We start from the raw sequence: 18606 nt of genomic DNA on the forward strand, positions 1-18606 counted from the left end.
GGGCCTGGATATTACAAATACAAAACAGCGCTTCTTAGACACCACATGGGTAACAAACACAACTTTGACTTTCAGAATGTGACAGTACTCGACAGTATAAGCGAAATTTTCTTGAAATGTGCCACATAGTAAAACAGAACAACACAGTTAACTTTAGGACAGACACGTCGAATTTGGCCAACTGCTACAATTTGTCATTAAAAAATAAATAGATATCCAAATTTTGTACATAATTATTGCTGGGTTTTGTTAAATTTACTTCAAATCTTTTGGTTATTTGTTATTTAGTGCATAAGGGTTATTTGGTTTCTCCTGTGTTTTGTGTTTAACGGTTTTTGTTGTTTAAAGAAATTTCCCAATATTTATTGTATTTACTCTTTTGTTGTAATTAGCCTATTGTATCTGTCCAATTGTAATTACCAAAATTCCTGTGTAAGTCCCGCTATATCTGTATATATATACCTGCTTCTCCATTTCTGGCTCTTAGTTTCTGTAACTCAACCAACCCGCATAGCCACGTAAGTTTCAATAATTATAAAGAATTTATTGTATTTTACTGTTTATTTTTGTATTACTGATTTTTACTGTTTTTTCTAAGTTACTGACTCTGTAAATTGTTTTGTATTTGTAATATCCAGGCCCTGAAGAGGACAATATATTTGTCGAAACGTTGGCAAAGAGACGAGTTGTTTTATTTGACCGATTCCTCGCAAATCATCCATCCTAAGTTTATACGATTTAAACTTCTTTGATTTCTTGACTAACGATCTAAACTCTTACTACAGAATAAGCAACTTATCCACACTATGATACTGAAACCTGTCTGGACTTACGGAATGGAACTTTGAGGCTCAGCCAAAGCTTCCTACATCCACAAAATCCAATCCTTCCAGTCAAAAACACTCCGTAGAATCGTTAATGCTCCTTACTATGTATCAAACTCTACCCTGCACCGGAGTTTTCCTTGTTCCTTGATGTTTCAGAAGCTACAAGATCCCCGTTACATAAAATTCCATACTTCAATTACCTCACATCCCAAGCCACTAGTATCTCAACTTACTACTCTACCAGGAAATCCTCCCAGGCGGTTAAAGCGCAGGTGGCCACGCGATCTTCTAAATGAAGTGCCAGTGTACAACAATGAACTGTGCCTGTTTGGGAGTTTCACCAATGGGGTGAATTCTCCCCTCATGCTGTTCATGTATTTATTTTATGTATCATGTTGTATCAGCTTCACTTACCGCAGAAATATACTGCAGTTGTGAAAATAAATAAAGCAAAAAAAAAAAAAATTGAAAGATGTCACTAATTGCAAAAATGCTTCTGTGCCTTCCGTCCAAGAAGCCTAATTTGATACTTGTGCTTCAAAAATATGTGATTATTTAAGTCTGCAAACTATCAAATCAACTTAATGTGATGCTATAAGGTCAGAAAGGTGCTAAAACAGTGACAAAGTATTAAATTTCTTTTATTTCATTCGTCAGTAAGTCAATGACAGTAATTGTAGTGTGAGACGGAAACATAAGTGAAGTCGAAAACTACACCAACCTTATTAATCTACCTTTCTGATGAACAATAAATATGCGTGCTACGGCTGATAAAATCAATCCAGCATCCGAGGACCCAACGATATTTTCAAAGTAACTATTAGGAATTAACTAAATTTTACGTCATAATAAATAATAATAAATATTTATTTCAATAAATATATACATAAAATAAATAATGAAGTATAATGTATCAATACATTTTAACCTTCATAACAAGTGAGGAACGAGAAAGGTTAAGTGAGCAGGATAGTGAATGCAGGAAAAAAAGGTGAGGAAAAACCTGCAGCTATTAAATTTTACGTGACTAGTTCAGTGGATAGCTTACTACACTCACACGCGGAGAAATCACATTGAATTGGTTCGAATCCAGCTGCTGGCCCTTGGATTTTCACATTCTATGAGCTTCTTAAGAGTTCACAGTCCGGCGATGGAGAAGAAGAGACCACAAAATGGTGGTGCACTTTAAATTTAAAATACAAAAAAATATTATTCAAATTATTTAGACAAAAAAGATTTCTTAATAACAATCAGACGATTTAATTTTTTTTTTATTTGTTTTTTATTCAAAATAATTGTGTAGAAATATTTTTTTGTTTCCGCTTTATTAGCCATATTTACAACAGCATCAAGTAAATTTGATCATACTGGTTCAGTTCACTTGTAACGTCATTGTTAGAGCCATCACCCACTGGTGAAACTCTTTGACAATGATTTAATCACAGCAATAGATCTCTAGGCCACTTCCGCTTCAAACGACGAGGATTGTCTGGGAGGTGAGGAGAGGAGAGTTGTACAAGAGGATTAGGATGGAGATCTAGGAGGCTGTGAAAGTTGCGATAGCGAGACTTTATTAGATCAGAGACAAAGAGGATGTGAAGGTCAGTGTTCATGGTAAGGTTAGAAATGTAGTATGGAGTATTCAGGATTTTGGATTGAAGTATTTGTACCCGTTTGGTGTTACGAGGGTTTGGTTGAGCCTCACACTTCTGCTCCGTGGGACCATATGGGTCTTAACAGTGTCTTGTAAATTGTCAGTTTGTGATTCACGTCAATATATAGAACTACGGTTAGAATATTGATTCATGTTCCTAGTTCTACGAGTATATTATCTTGCAATCTTGAGCTAAAAAAACTTGCAGTACGCACAAGTAAACCAATTGTTGTCATTACCTTTGGCTCAACTACTTTTTTCCCTCGATGTTTGAGATAACTTTCTAAGCCAACTAATAAGAGGCCTGCGTTAAACTCAGATCAGCCATGCCCAACGGAAGGTAAAGTTTGGTAAGTAGCTTTCGTTTCTGAAGAAGTTCGCTGTTCATCTCTGAAGCACATCCGTTCTCTTTTGCAACAGAGCATTGTATGAATGCAAATCAGGCCAGCAAAGGTTCTACTGCTTCCTTCCTGTAGGAAAACTCTCCTTTAAATTCAAGAGATTACGAAAGATAAAAAGGAATTAAATTTCTATTCTCTTTGCTGCTTTTAAAATGAAAACTATGAAAAACATTACTTCACGAGAGTTCCACAGGGCAGCATTCTGGGTTCTATTCTTTATTCCATTTACACTTCAGTCATACCAACTGATCCTAACACTACACTTCTCACATACGCAGATGACACCGCCTTACTGTCTACTAATCATGATCCTGTCCTAGGACACAGAAATCTGCAGTCATATATCTCCTCATTAGAGCAATGGTTCCAAGAAATGGGCTATAAAGGTTAATGAAACTAAGTCGCAAAACATCACCTTCACTCTTCGTCGCATTACTCTTCCTCCAGTCTTCTATAACCTAACACCTCTACCAGTAGTGAACGTTGCCCGCTACCTTGGGCTTTACTTAGACCGAAGACTTTCTTGGAACCCCTACACTAGACTTAAAAGAACAGAACTGAAAAGACGCTATCGACTACTTAAAAGACTCTTAGACGATAGATCAAAACTCTCTCTGGACAACAAAAGACTGATTTTGTACTACTATTTTGAAATCCATCTGGGCGTATGGAATAGAGCTGTGGGATTCAACCAAACGCTCCAATCGCCAAAGGATTCAATCTCTTCAATCTAAAATACTTCGAACTACTGTACACACTCCATTTTAAGTCTCCAACCTGGACTATACACACTGACCTTAACATTCCTTTTATCACTGAAGTTGCTGAAACACGATACAGAAATCTCCACTTCAGCCTGCAATCTCATATAAATCCTCTTTCTCAAAATCTTTGTTCTAGAACTCTTCCTGACAACCCGGACAAGACGTCTTAAAAGACAGTGGTCTCGTGATCTCCTCTCAAATGAAGAGAGTGACTAACAGTCTAATGTTTTAGAGTGTTACCACTGGGTAACTTCTCCACTCGTTACTTATCATTTGTTACTCGGTTATCACTGTTACTTATAGTGCTAACGCGCTGATTGTAATAAACGCAAGAAACAAACTTCACCAGAGAGTAAGTAAAAATTAAAGCATTTTCAAGCACCTCTTTTACAAAAATCAACGTGTGGAAATCTGCGAATTGTTTTAATAAACTAAGCGAATGTTAGTGGCAGGATTTGCAGTGGTGTTCTAGCTTGAATATCCGCTCTAAAGTTTGACATAAATTTCCATCTGTTCATTATATTAAAAATAAGAGAGTAGATCAAGACACCCCTAGACAAAGTTGTACCTAAGAAGCTCTTCTACAAAGATAGAGGTTCTTACTTTTAGAATTCTGTTGCATGCAGTATAAAATATGCCTCAGACAAACAACAATCTAGTAATGCGCACACGGAAGTGTACATTACTTCCATTTTGTTTATATTCATCCTTTCCTCCCAACCCGTTCTTGAACTGTCCCCTACCTCTTGTCACTATCTCAGCCAGGCAGTTGTCAGCTACATATTTAAAAAAAAAAAATTAAAAAAAAATTTAAGCCTCCCACTAATTAAAATATGAACGGAGTGGCTCTGAAACTCTTTGGAGTGAAATGGAGAGGCTTTATCTCATTGCTCGGCTGGCTTAACGATTAGTCTAACCGCTTTTTTTAAAAATTTAGTTATTTATTTTTATCTCTTTTAAAAATTTACCATTCTAGTAAAACAATTTGATTTTAGTTTTATAAACTTTTAATATAATTAAAAAAAATGTTTGCGATCTCTTGATCTACCAGTAAGAAAAGGAAAGTTACAGAATCTCCAAGATTTTGGATTTTGAGTCCACAAGAAATATCGCTTTTGAAGGCTGATTAATACAAAAAAAAAAAAAAGAAAAAAAAAAGGAGTTTTGTGAAATTCCCAGAAAGCAAGTCCAACGATTTCCTATAAAGATCGATGTAATTGTAGATCGACGACTTCTATTTCATACTAGCTGTATCCGGCCATGCTTTGCTGTGGCTATCAGCGAAGTAACAGCAGAACGATTCGGTGATGGACTTCCCAATTGATTGAGAACTTTATACGCAATTTCTAAGCACAAAACTGTTCAATTATTATTAACGTTTCATTGTAGATGTGTGCTGTGAACTCCATGTTAATATTTTAATGTTCCTTGCATATTCGACGACGAATATCTTCAGCCATGTGCTATTTATATTTCACCCATAACTCTGCAGGAGATGAAGGAGAGCAAGCCCGGTCAATATGATTGCAAACAATGCTTGGCACAAAAATGTCATGTTTGACAAAGCGAAATTAAGAAAATTCTAGCAAAACTATTGATGATTTTTGTATTTCCGTTTTGTTTGCGAAACTAGCGAGCTTATTATCTATAGATGGTATACATTGACCTAGTGAGGCGCCACGGTAGCCGAGCGGTTAAAGCTAATATGTATTGTGGTACTGGGTTCGATTCCCGGTCTTAGGCCTTGCATTTTATTTAATGGTTAATAAAAGAGATTTACAGTAAAGTATGTTTGCTAGTCGCCTCCGTCCACGACACCTAATTGGTAGTTGGACGTTAAACCACGGCTGAAAAAATAGGCGATTACTTTACTTTACATTGACCTAGTGCCTGCTTCTAACCTTGTATTATTTTATTAAAATATTCGCTTGTCCGAATTCTCAATTGCTGGAAAGATGTTGGACCGGGTTTATTTAAGAAAGAAGCATTCATCTTGATTGTGATGCACCGGTGTATAGTTTGCTTATCTTAGTTTCTTTAAATATGCCAGGTTGTCCGTCGACTCGCTCTCCTTGTTAGCGTCGTTCAAATGATTTTCTACTCGCGTTCCATGTGCAATACGTAGGCACTTCCATATGCGGCAGTGTTTTCGTGAACGCCTCGTTCTGTAATAACGTGAAGAAAGCTGTGAACATTCATTTTATTAATGCAATCGGAAACATTGAAATGGAATCATAAAATATTTAGTACAGCGTGTGTTCTTTTTTTTTTTTTGCGCATCAACAGCTGAGGTTATTAGCGCCCGGAGCTTTTTCCAGTGCACTGCCGGCCTCCGGACAGTGTTCTCTCATTACAGACAACACTGTCCATCACCGGACAGTGAGCTGTAAGAAGCTCCTAGGAAGAGAAAATCTAAGGGTCAGCTGCTGGATTCGAACCCGGGACCTCCGTGTGGGAGTCCAGTATGCTAACCTCATAGCTAATCCCTTCCCTTACAGCGTGTGTTGTTTTTACGTCCAACAGATGGCGATTTTTTTTGGGGGGGGGGGGTTCTTTTTGTTTTTGTTGGTGTGACATTTATTAGGTGTATAACAACACGCCCTTATTCGATTGCAACGTTGTGCCCAAATTTCAAAGTAATTGGTGAAGAACTTACGGAGATTTTGGAGGGAAATTCGATTAAAGAGACTTATTAAAAAGAGAAATAAATAAGGTTATCTTTAAGGCCATTTTCGTACATTGTACAGTTTATCCATCTTTGTAAAAACGGAAGATTCAAATTTTGTACTAAACTCTTTAAATTCAGCTTTCTAATAATGCTAATTGATGAATAATTTTTTTATAAATTGAAAATTATTTCGAAAACAACTGCCTACGATGTACTTTTATCTTAGTTTTCTAATTAGCAGGATAATCTGAGGTAAATAATTAGAAAAACTCGTGTAATTATTTACAATAGAGTGTATTTTCATTCAATTACGGTTCCTTTTTATTTAAAGTCAAATAATTTGGGCATTCAGAGACCTTCAATAAAAAAAAATAATCACCTTTCAAAAGTTTATGACAAATGGATTTTATGCAATCTGACCTTTAGCCTAATAGAAACTAAGTACCATAATATAGTTAATTTTGGCTTGCAGAGTTACAATAGAGTAAATTCAAACGAATAATCTATTAGACGTTCTAGGGTAGGACACCCTAGTTAGCCTATAACATACACACATTCTGGGTAGGGGCTTGATTTCAGTAGTTTGACTAGCATTACTACATGTTTAGCCAGGTTAACAGAGAGAGCTAACCACCCCATCCCCACCGTAGGTGTTCTCAAATCAAGGTGTAACTAACTCCTAATTCAAGGCAACCCTATTAACCATCAAGCTAACATAACATTGGCTGCAATTGATCTACTAAACTACATTTATACTAAACAAACAGTTCTCAAACTAACTTTGATTGCATTGTTTAAGTAAATATATAGTGTATAATTACCTATTGATGGATTTAAACTAAATATTATTAAGAAACTAAAAGTTATTCTATGATTAAGCAAATTAGTTGATTCATTAATATTACGTCATTCGTCCAATTACCTAGGATCTGTTTCCCTCATGCTGATATTGGATCAATTACAACTCAAAGGCGAAATGTTGGCTTAAGCTGCTAGACGCTGAAAACAAATTGAACCCTTCTTCCCGTGAAAAAGACGATTGCTAAACGAAAATCCGGTATGAATTTTCACCTAAAATATTAATAAAATATAAAAATCCTATTGCATTTGGATATTTAATAATATCTGATAACAATTAAAGAATTTACCTGTATAATATTTTCATTAATATTTTTGTTAAATGTCATAAACCCTTGTGATGGCCGTTTCCATTAACAAAATATTTTTTGGCCAAAACAATATTCTTGTAGCTTTAGTTAGAAATAGTGCTAGCTTCCAATGTCTACAGAATCCAATCTTTCCAAATCAAAAACAATCCGTCTTTACTTTATCTCTAACTCTACCTTGCACCAAGATCTCCTGTGTTTCCCCATGTTTCTGAAGCTGCTAGATACCGCTGCGCTAAGTTCCACGTCTCAATTTCATCACATCCTAACCCTATAGTTTCCCAACTTAATGCATTACCTGGAAATTCTCCAAGACGGTTGAAGCGCCCGTGGATACATGATCTTCTTAATGAAGTAAGTGATAGAAATGAAATGCTTTAATTATTGGGCTGTCCGGAAAATAATTCAGGATTATGGTTTTAAAACAAACAAAAAAATTAATTATTTATAACTGTTTTTATTAATCAAAATAGTCTCCATTACTTTCTATACATTTCTGCCAACGTGTGGGTAACTTTTCCATACCCTCTGTATAGAATTTGGAATCCTATAGAGTAAATTGTAAATAGCCAGGTCCAGGTGTCTAAAAAAAATGGTAATCAGTGGGCGAGAGGTCCGGTGAGTAGGGTGGGTGTGGCAGAGTCTCATAGCCAAGCTCCAACAATTTTCAGGGAAGTCAAACGTGAGATATGTGGCCGAGCGTTGTCATGCAACAGAATGGGCCCCTTTCGATTGACTAAAGATGGATTCATTGTTGCCAATTTCTTGATGCATTACGTCAATTTAGTTACAATACGATTCGGCATTGATGGTTTCTGCCAGGATTCAAGAAGCTGTAATGAATCAGACCAAATGAAGCCCATCAAACAGTAACCATCACCTTGTTTGGATGATTTTGGGGGCTTTGGAAAATGTCGTGCTGCTTCTCCTTGGCCAAGCCACTGTCCAGAGCTTCTGCTGTTGTCGTAGAGTATCCACTTTTCTTCGCAAGTCACAATTTTGGACCAGAAAAGGATCGCTGTTGTTTCGGCAAAGAAGTGCAGCACAAATTTCATAACACTGATCTTTTTTGGCGGTCATTTATTGTGTGAGGAACCCAACTTTCAAGCTTTTTCACCTTCCCAATCACCTTGAGATGGTCATCGACGGTTGATTTGCTGACTTCGAGTTTCCCTGCCAGTTCTCCAACAGCTGTGTTGGAATCAAGGGCAGAACTTCTTCCACGGTCTTCTTTGTCTCTAAGGCTCAAGTCTCCCTCTCGAAATCTCTGGAACCACCAGTTGAACAGTGCACTCACTTATACTGCCTTCGCCCCAGACATCATTGATATTTCTGACCGTTTGGGCCCCGTTCCAGCCGTTTGAACTCGTGAAACAGAATTATGCGAAAATCACGCTTAGAATATCTTAGTAAAGATTGAATTATTTCCAAGTAGTAAAATGTTACAGATTAATAAGTGTTTACATTTATAAAATTCAAAAGTCCAACAAACATAAACAGTTTACTATTGAGAGAGGTATATTAAAGAAAACATAAAATCCTGCATTATTTTTCCGGACAACCCAATATTAAGGATTCAAATTAGCGAGGAATCGGTCCAAATAGAAAGAACAACTCGTCAGTTGTTCTGTAACTCAACCAACCCGCATAGCCACGTCCTGAAGAAGACAATATATTTGTCGAAACGTTGGCAAAAAGACGAGTTGTTGTTTTTATTTGGACCGATTCCTCGATAATTTGAAGCCTTAATATAATATTTTTTACGGTCACTAAAAGCTAATATAAATTCATATAGATTCTGGTGCAAATGAGGCGAATGTGAGTTAAAATAATAAAGAATATAAATGCATTAATACAAAATATTAATATAAAAAATATTGCATACCACTGCAACAAATTATCGGGCAATGAAGCAACAACCGATTTCGCGAGTTTTTTGTTGTTATACTAAACCCTAAGTGCGTTCAGCGACGATCACACCTACATTCAACCTGAGAGGAGAAAAGCCCCGCTATAGTTTGGGGAATATAGGACAATAAATCGGCCAATCTATTTCAATAAAGGGCGGCGTTATAAATATAGAGACCACAGAGTTGAACGCAGCTCTGTCCATTGCTGGTCCAATAATCGTTGACTAGGCAAAAAAGCGTTCTGGACTGTAACCCTTGCTAGAATTGGTATGAGGTAGCCTCCTATCGTTAATGCTCTCTCTCTGTCTCACCATGATTCTCTAAAACTCGCTTTCAATTCCTATAAACCGTCATCATCATCACTTCCACCCCTAGCTTTGTTACCGTTCACATTGTCTATAGACTCCAACATTCTAGAAATGAAATAGCAGCATTGGTAACCTTTTTAGCCGAGAAGTAGTAGGGTCCTAATACCTTCGTTTGGTTCACCCACTCCAAAAATATTATATATAAAGAAAATTTTCAACCAATACGAGGTTACACTTCTAATCAACCCTTGTCCAATTAAAACTCTTTAGACAATGTAAACTCCGCTGTAACTCCAATACAATTATTTAAAGAAAAGAAGACTAAACTTGTTTGAACACAAATTCCTTTTCAGTGGAAGTTAAAATTAATTCCCTGAAGGGTAAAAATCTGTAACTCCATTAAACCAAATCGCGACACCTGGTTTTTTTTCACACCCTTGTGAATTTTGGGATTGCTTTATTGGCAGCGCTGTACTTTTCAACCCGAAAAAAATACCTTAGTGTAAATTAACATCAGATGGGTCTTTTATTTTACGAAACTCGTTTCTTAAGTGAATACCGTTTTGAATTTCCGTCAGCATTTGGTGCTTGCGCGCTGTTTACCTACCATCTGTCAAGGAAGGAACCAGACGCTATTATGCGAAAATTCGACCGCATTCACGTTTGTTTATTGATTACTTAAAATGGCTCCGACGTTTGACAATCCCGCTGACTGTGAAATACGCGCCTGTGATTCGTTTTCTTAGTGATTAAAGTTGGGAAAGCGGCTGAAATTCATCGTGAGATGAGCGCAGTTGTTGGAGAAACATTACGAGCAGTTGAATGGTACGTAAATGGGTTAGAGCTTTTAAAAATGACTGAATGAATGTTCTCATGATGTGTGGTACGTATTGGGGGCGATCTTCAGGTCATTACTGAAGATTTGGTGCAGAAAGTTGACGAAATAAAATGAAAAAAGAACAGACTTTTTTTACGATTTCTTCATTATCAAATAAGTTTCCTCAATGTCAAGAAGTGTTCTCTCTGAAATGGTGACCGCTCCATGACAATGCTCGTCCCACTTTTGGGGGCCCAAGATCTCAGCGGATCCTTTGGCCCGAAACAACTTGATCATTCTCCGTCCTTATCTAGCGCCCAGTGACTACCACCTGTTTCTGCATTTGAAGATGCATTTGGGTGGCCAGCGCCACGTCGACGATGATGAGTTCAAACCGTCAGTGTTGCAGTGGTTGTCAAATCAGATGGCAGACTTCTATAAGAGTGGGATTCAAAAGCTGGTTGTACGATGCGATAAGTGCCTTAATATTAGTGGCAATTACGTAGAACAGTAGATTACTGTACATTGCGGTAGATTACTTCAGTCATTGCTGAAGATTTGGTGCAGAAAGTTGATTGAAAAAGGGAAAGACAGTGTCTACCACCAGTACCTGCATTCGAAGATGCATCTGGGAGTGGTCTGCGCCCAAATTGACTCCAAATGATGGTATTTCTACCCCTCACCCTTTGAAAAACTTGTGTTTTTGAATAGTGATTAGGTTTTTATGGGTTGGTCTAATTATTTTTGAAGTAAAAAGGGTTGGTGACTTGTTCTAGATAGTAGTTCTATCTTTCACAACTATTTCAACGTTAGCTCTCCATCACTATTGTCAGAAACAAATTGACTACTGGAACAATTAAAAGTTGTACGTTTAATTGACTTAGTTTGGCTGCCATTTTGCACACTTCTACTTTCACAAGAAACTAAATCAAACCTGAAAGTGCATCAATACGATCAGGTTTCATTGTCATTTGCAATATTTCTTTTAATTTTCAAATTAAAACAATTATGCCCGATATTCACACAATAAAAGAGATTTTCATCATACTCTTGATCATTTTCTGTTTTGCCCAGGTTTTATTTTTTAAAAGTAAATTAATGTGAAGTGAAAAAACGTTTACGTAACGGGTTATATTTTTTATATCAAATATTTTTATTTATGTATTTAGGACGAAATCAAGGAAACAAATAATTACTGTGTTACAATATAGCTTTATTAATTTTAGGTCTGTGATACGAAAAGTACGACACTAATGGCATAAACATAAATGGCAGAAACCATAGACGATCACACACATCACACTTAAGTCCGAATGGATTGTTGACAAACGTCGTAGTGAAACGTGCACTAGCTGCTGCCCAATGTGTTTTCATAATCGACGATCGAACACAATCTATGCCTGAACAGTCCGTTGTCGATGTAGAAGCGATTTCATCATCCACTTGCATAATTTCAACCGCCCCAGCTGCAGATGTACTGACACTGTCGTTGATCCGCTCGGCCGCATTCATTCTTTTACGTTCCCGGCACAGCTTGACTCGGTCATATGGTGTTTTATTATTACCATTCGATTGTTCTTGAGAAGCCCTTTCCAACCGTATACGATCTCTGTGTATGGTTTTGGCTTTAGGCCGACATTATATATTTTTGATATTTTTTTATTCTAACACCTTATTATATTCAATGTCACTATTTTACACTAATGTTTTATATTCAATCGATAGATTGTGACGACAGCTGACGATTAAAACAAACGAACATCGTAGCTTCTCCGAGTCAAAAGTTATACTAATTGCAAATCTCGATACGCAGCAAAATGATCTCAAAATGGCGTCCTTTCCCCCTCCACCGCACGCGATGCGTCTCAGTCTTCGCTTATCGTAATTAATTCTTTGATCCTTTAGCTATCCAGTGGTCTAATTTAATTTTGGATGTAGATGATAGATTCGAAACTATATAATGCCAAACTGTATCCCCCGATTTTGTTATCATTAGGTTTTTTGGATTGCCTCCATATGATAGCAAATTTAAAGACGTAATCACGTCAAAAAGTTATAATTGATATATTTTTTTATTTTATTTTAAGTTAGTTATTATTTTATTTATCTCTATAGATTGAGCTTTGATTTATTAACAAATGATTTGTCAGGCCGTGGCTTTGTAATAATGAGTAAATCGTATTGAGCATTGGTTTGTTCGATTAATATCCTATGGTTGAGAATAAAATGATTATTTTTCTTGTTGCCATAGAAATTGCTATGTATGGGATCTCGTACTTCAACATTTAGAAGCTAGAAAGTTGTGTACTTCTAGAAGGGGCTTTACGTAGCAGTAAGAAAGCAAGAGTTATTGGAAAAGTAAATATCTGGATTAGAGAGTTTTTACTCTTTCACCTTGTCGATCAGGACACGGGTTAGGATCTCCAAGTAAGGAGTTAAAAGGAGGATAAAGTCTTGGGCCTTCTACAACTACTACTAATACACCATTACTGCCTACTTGATAGATGTTCTCTCAGTGGGAAAAACTAAGATGCCTTTAACTTCTTTCCCTGGCCGGTAGTAGTTGTAGTACATTTTCTTTTGGTCTAAGCTTTGCTCACTCTAGAAACCATCTTGTAACTTGTTGAGGGATTGATATAGAAACGAGAAGTGGAAATCTAGTGCATTCGGTAGATTGTACAGCCTCATGTCCTATTCCAGAACCACTAAGCCAGTATCTTAAGGGTGAAAAAAAAGGATATTCAAGTCAATAAAATATTGTTGGTAAAGTTAATGACAAGCCCACAAATTTACTTCCTTACCAACCCTGCACCATAACTCCAATTTCCTAACCTCATCCCCGGCAACAAGAACTTTCTTATATCTCAAAGTCTTTTTGAACAAACTTTGCTACCCAATGTGTGTGTACATATATATTGAAGCCAACATTGGGGCGATCATTTGTGCATAATCGTATATCATTCGGGCTAATGTTTCTCTAACTTATTTCTCTATTTTTCTTAACGTATCTATATTTGGACCTGTCAAAAACCTTGGTAATGTTTTTGCTGAGCTGAACATGGCTAAGAATGCATCAGTTTTTGCCAAAAAAAAAAAAACTCGGATGTATAACTTAAAAGTATCCGTAACTCTTGATCATTTTACTGAAAAAGTGGAAAAATCTTAAATAAAACGTAATGATAGCAATTGACTCTTACCGAAGTAAGAGATACAATGAAAGATCTCTCATTTTATTATTTTTCTACAAGAAGAAAGAGGTTCCTAACTTCAATAATAAACGGGGCCATCTCAAAGTTGCATCAACGTCACAAAACCCCAATTGAAAACTGAGTAAAAATTGAACTTAAGGCTCACGTTTTTCTTTTTAAAGCGCTTCATTATTTTGAATATTTTAAGTTTTAGAAATTTCAATAAACCCAGTGAAATTTACAGCATACCCACATGCGGCTTCTACAATTGCAAATTATGTACCTCAGGAGTCTTCAAACCTTTTTACACTTTTAGGAACCCTTCGAGATCATGGTCTTTCTTGAAAGAACCTCATGTTTAAGAAGCAGATTATATAGTTCTACTCAAATTAGCAAAATTATTCTTGAATCTTCAGTTAATCTTAATAGTGGAGGTAGCGAATCAGGTTTTACTTTATTTATTTTCTAGAATACATTTTATGAATAATTAACTTCTAAATTTTATAATTAATGCGTCTTGATTGGTGTATTTGAAGCACCGTGACTTTTACCGAATTTCAAGATTTTATTTTGTCCATAAAATATTTATTTATCTTTATTTTTTACTATCAACTGCTTAATTATATCCAATTTAAATTAATATTGTAATTTTTACTTAAATATTATATTAATCTAATATTTTAATAAGACAGTCCACTAACCTCGTTCCTGCATGAAAAATTCCTTGTATAGATGATTTCCATTTTACTTGTGTTTTGTTTGAGCAAATAGTGATCACTTGCGGAACCCCTGTCAACGTTCTAGGGAACCTCAGAACCTAGGTGGAAGGCCACTTCTTCCAATCCACTCAGAGAAGACTTAAGAGACAAAAAATGACTAAACGTGCCAAATACTTAACCAACTCAGAACTCATACATACATCTTGTTTTAAACCATAAAGACTACCGCTGTAGGTTTTTCTTCAAATGATATCCGCACTTGTCTGGAGATAGTCCAATCAGAACTCTTATAAACCATTCATGGAGACAAATCTTATTCTTCAGAATGACTCCTATATCCTCTTTATACAACATTAGACTAGTATAAAGTACGAGTATCTCAAATTCCACACTCTACTTGCTCTAATCCGCTTGTACATACTAAATGTATGCTCCTGACAATCCATCATGATATTGGACCCTGAGTCTTCTTTGGGTGAACTACTTTGAAGGAGTTCATCTCTTCACGCACCATTTACAACTCTTCAACACACATATTTACTGTATCTATACATATAGTTGGTAAATTACTAAATAATTGGGCCAACGTAAGAAGGAAGTTCATTTTGAGTTGAAACGTGAACAAATACCAGCCAAATTTCGCATTAATATGTACGAAACGTTAACGAAGATGTATATACAAAGACGCTAGCAATTTGTATGTGTTGTACTGGGCATAAAATTGCAAAGCAAAACCTAGACTGTTGATTTGCTTGTAAGATGTGTGGCTGTAGTTGGAGATATATATCCCAAGAGGTTGGATAGAGCGGTTAATGAACGAATAGTGGCTGATGTTAGTTAGGTGCGCTAGCTACTAAAGGATTCGTTCTAGCTTCTCAAACACACCCTACCCAAGCTCATCGCATCTGTTCACCAAGTTCTCTATCTTAATGCGCCCACTTTCCTTTGAGATTACCATTCTCCTCCGTTGTTACCCGTTACCATTGAACGTGCGGTGGACTAGAGCCAACTTTGCTCAAATCTCTAGCTTTCTCTCTGTTTTAGTAGGATTTACTCTTTTACTATTTTTATGCCTTTCTTCTTTCCTTGATGATATCCATTACTAAGAACTTCTTCTGTCTTTCTCCTCCTTCACGTATCTTTGAAGCTTTGAATTAGGTCATGTTTCCTGTCGTTTCTTTCTTCATTGCTAATTACTAATAAACTATCTTTTCTAACGGAACAAATATTTATTTTTTCCAAAGGAAAAACTGTTTGCCAGTTCTAATGTTGGAATTCTAGTGTTAAAGACAACTCGTTGTTTAATATCTTCCACTTTCCAAGTAAAATATCTTTTTAAAATAATTAAGACTATTATCAATAAGACAGCAAAACATTTTAAGAGGTGTGGCTATTAAATAACGAGACTATTGCTGTAAAACATTTTATTTCCCAACAACGCTCCATGCGAATTTACCATTGTTCGAAACAGTGCTGGAAGTCTTTTTCTGTGAGCTCCTGCATGACGAGTGCCGCTTTTACTTTCACAGCTTCAACAGACTGAAATTGTGTTCCTTTTAATGCAGATTTGACTTTAAGGGAACAGATAAAAGTCACATGGGGGCCAGGTAAGGCGAATAAGGCGGTTGGCCTAAATCTGGGATGTTGTACTTGGCTAGAAACGTCTTGTCAGACAATGCAGTGTGACAATGCAGAGCCGGCGCGTTGTCTTGATGGAGAACCCCGTGAATTGTTCTTCCACAAATTGGGTCGTTTTTTCCTTTACTCTTTCACGGAGTTAAGCAAGCACCTCCACGGTAGTAATGTTGATTAATTTTAATCGATATTTTCATCCGTTTTGGACGTGGAAAGGCAACCTGGGAGGTCATCATCTCCGAAGTCTTCTCGGCCATCTTGGAAACGCTTGAACCACTCAAAAACTTGCGCACGTGATAAACATTCATCGCTACATAAACTTCTTTTAATAAAAGATAAGTTTCAGAAGCGGTTTTACCAAGTATCATGTGAAATTTCACGACAATTCGTTGCTCTACTACATGTATCATGTTTTCGGCAAAACGAAACTAACACCTCTTACACAAACGACGGTTCCGGTTAGACAGATTTCTCTACAAACACGTGAGATGCTGCAATCGAAAGAGAAGGCTTTACGCTGCACAGCTGTCGGTCTTTAGGATTTGGCGCATGCATAGTTGACCATGATTATCTTTTCGATTAGAACTTAGCGATCAAAATCATGTGTTGCAGAATGAAAAACTTTGATTATCTTTTCGATTAGAAGTTAGCGATCAAACTCATGTGCTGAACAAAGAAATTTTTATACTATTCAATCCTTCAGTAGGCAAACATGATTGATTTACTATGAGAAACTCTAGGCATGAACAAACTAAGTTCCAGATTAGAGAATACTCCAACCTTTTTTCATTTGAACAAAGAGAAATGTTACATTTTTAAATATTAACGGGTCGCATTTAATGCCGGCATAGTATAAGATAAATCTGACAGTGTTTTTGAGAGGGACCAGTTTTAATTTTGTTGGTAACTGTTTGTAGAGTACTGACACCATTCGTATTCTCTCTGGCCAAACTCTTCATTCTGCTGAGACCATTTCAATGAGTAAATCACTAACGTACATGTATATATATACATACATAAAGACGGTTCATTAAAATTACAGACATTCCCCTAACACACAGCTAGCAAACATCCAGACTGTATACAAAAGCAAAAAGCTGGGTTTTAGTAGCGAGTCAAGCAATTGTACAATGTGCTCTCTCGGTTATAGCATTGTCCTGGGTGCGACGTGCACATGGAATGAACCCCGCGTATACGGCCGGGGTTAGAGCCTGCCAGTTATAACTAGGACCTACTCTCGGCTCTTCTGTGAGACTCTCCGGATGGACAAGGGCTGGTAAAATGAGTGCGAACGAATAGTGACCTGGTTTTAAAAATAATTGTACGTCACAGCAGGAGCAGCTGGCATCGGCTTTCCTATGCGTCAGCACGGAGTAACAGCAAGTTTGTATCATGAACAAGCAGCGCTACAATTGTGCTTGATATGTGTGGGGTTATTGTGTGCCCACGCTTTTGCTGGACTTGGTCCATGAATACTAGTGTGGATTATATTTACATTTTAGTATATGCACGCGCTTTCCGCAATATTACACTGTACAGCTTGTTCTTTCAAATTAAAATTGCGACTGTGCCAGCCATTGAAAGCTATTTCTAAAAATCCCATTCTTCTCTTTTAACTAAAGAGTGTAATTTACTCGTTTTCTTTTTAAAGCACTTCGTTTGCATCTAAAAATAAAACAGTTCTAAGTTTTAAAAGTATCGAATATATGGTATTTACAAAACGAAATCAGTTCCAGAACAATAGAAGCCGAAAATACGAAAAATTTCACACATGTCATTACAAACTAACAGTGAATTCGTAAGAGTAAAGATGTCGAAAACTCTGTTATTCTATTTTAGAGTAAAAATAACTTAAACTTTCACGAATAAAATAACATTTATTTGAGGCGTCCATTTCCAAAAAGATCTTAGTCAACAATTTTTTGAACTTTTTTATCACTAATTATCACTAATGATTTCAATTATCACGATGTCCACTATATTATTTATTATGATCATTATAATAATCAATATTAAGTCAATTATTCCATTAAAACAACTTAGAAGGAATTGCTTCTCAATGTTTTTATAATGATAAGAGAATATAAATAGTCATTTATGTGAGTCTTGCAGAAATTGATTCTGATTGATTATAAATGATTACCTTTTCTACTTATCTGACCAGATTTTGTAGAATCAAAACTTCACAGTCACTTTTCATTATTTTTGGTTTCAGTCATTGTAAACTTTATTATGCCGAGCTTTCGAATGATGTAAAACAGTATATGTGTTGTAAATTAGGTAAATATTTTTGTAAATTATCGTTACATTATACATATTCATTGTAATATAATTAATTGGTAATATAATTGTTAACACACACTGTTAATATGTTCCGTAGCCCTGAAGATTACCTAGTCCCTAGGATCGAAAGCTCGGCATAATAAAGTTTATCATGACTGAAACTGGCATTAATTTTTCATCACAGTTACCTTGAAATAAGCATTTAAACGGACTGAACTGAAACGATCCGCTGTATGTTCTTTCACTGTACATGGCTGACTACATTT

General features: G+C 36.2%; 1 protein-coding gene across 8 annotated transcripts in view; it reads left to right on the forward strand.

Annotated features, from left to right (window-relative positions):
- The window catches only part of LOC141454028 (uncharacterized), a 772684-nt gene that overhangs the window by 354852 nt on the left and 399226 nt on the right, over positions 1-18606 (forward strand). The window lies entirely within an intron of this gene.

Source organism: Rhodnius prolixus, unplaced genomic scaffold (assembly GCF_049639745.1).
Source record: "Rhodnius prolixus isolate KJV_2025 unplaced genomic scaffold, Rpr scaffold_9, whole genome shotgun sequence".
NCBI classification, from domain to species: Eukaryota; Metazoa; Arthropoda; class Insecta; order Hemiptera; family Reduviidae; genus Rhodnius; species Rhodnius prolixus.